Source organism: Nannospalax galili, unplaced genomic scaffold, assembly GCF_000622305.1.
Source record: "Nannospalax galili isolate Female #2095 unplaced genomic scaffold, S.galili_v1.0 scaffold25, whole genome shotgun sequence".
NCBI lineage: Eukaryota > Metazoa > Chordata > Mammalia > Rodentia > Spalacidae > Nannospalax > Nannospalax galili.
In genome coordinates this window covers 7,750,466-7,752,140 of record NW_008355642.1, presented here as the reverse complement: position 1 = coordinate 7,752,140, position 1,675 = coordinate 7,750,466, and positions in this window count along the sequence as shown.

Genomic DNA, 1,675 nt, shown 5'->3' with positions numbered 1-1,675 from the left:
GGATCCCCTGGAACTGGAGTTACAGACAATTGTTGCCATATGGGTGCTGGGATTAGAACCCAGGTCTTCTGCAAGAACAGCCAGTGTTCTTAACTACTGAGACATCTCTCCAACCCTGAGAAGATGATATTTTAAAAAATGTTTTATATATTTATGTATTTATTTCTGAGACAAGGTCTTACTCTATTTCTCAGGCTGACCTTGAGCTCACGGCAGTTCTACTGTCTAAGGCTCCCAGTGCTGAGATAACTGGCATGGTGAACACCATGCTCAGTTCTATATTTTTAAGTGTATATAATATTTATTTGACAATTTACTGAAGGATATCACTGGCCAATATTGTAAATGATTTCCCTCAATCCTGTCTACTGGCTCTTTAACAATCTAATGTAAGTGAATGGTCTTGGGCGTAGGGGCTTAACCAAGGACAGCCCAGCTAATCTCTAAGGCTTAGAGCCTGAGGGTTGGCATTATATTAAAAGTCAATGTGTATACACATTGTGACTTAACCAGAAGATAAAACTCCAGGATATGGGGTTCTTCTACTGTGAATCACACCCAGTGTGTGTTGCTGATGGTTTGCCAGCTGGTAGGAAGCAAGTGTCACTGAGTGCCAGTAACAGTGATATAGGCCCAGCAGGGGTTGGCTGGAAATATTGATGAGGATTGCTGCAGGACAAGCATTCAGAAAGAGGGAAGTTTTCCAGTGCTCTGTAGCAAAGGACAAAGGAGAACTGGCCATCCCTGTCTGCAGAAAGTTTATCTGAAAAGAACCACTAATACAGAAATTGTAGAGCATTTTTCCTGTTTGAAAAACATCTTCCTTCTCATGCATACACAGAAACAACAAAACCAGGGAAATATCTTGGTAATGCCAACTGCTGATTGTCCAGAAGGACTTTTCTTTTTTATGGCGACTTCTTTAGATTTCTAAGCTTAACTCCAGTTGCAGAAGGAATATGTCATGAGGTGTTTTGTGAGATCAGATGAGTAAAATGAGTCACAAGGAAAAAAGAGTGCTAGTACATAAATTTGGTGAGAAGAGGGAGAGTAACTTTAATCACATTCTGCCTTTAGTCTTAAAAATGGAGTGAACTCTGATTGATTGGAGGTCAAACAACAAAGAAAGCCAACTGGAAAGGTATGTGTCTGCCACTGTGCGGCCACATACCAAGCGCTTGTCTGCTCTGGTCCGTTTCTGCCTCTTCCTCACTAGCTGGCTTTCTGTGTCTAATGCAGAGTGATGGAGCAGTCTCAGGAGAACAGCTGGAGAAAGTGCACAGAAAGATAAATTAATAGGAACCCAGTGTAGCAGCAAATTTTAGCGCACGGCGCTCAGCTGACCCGTTAAATGATCAATCCTGTTAAGTGTGTTAATCAGCGAGCACGCAGTGCCTGAGAACCCCAGGGATCGCTGGAGACACCTGGGGTAGAAACATGACTCTTCATCTCTGTGATCTAGACCCTGCAGAGTCCCAGTTCTCTGTACTAGTTAAGAGACTGGTTTCGGGGCTGCTTGATACTGGAGAGCAGGTGTTCAGGAACTTGGCTGGGGAGCCTCAGGCATAAAGAAGAGTGATCGCAGTTTTGGAATCTAGCTGTGAGACCGACGAAGAACCCCACACCACAACCCCACACCCCAGGTCATATCTTGCCTGCCCAACAATCTGAGGGA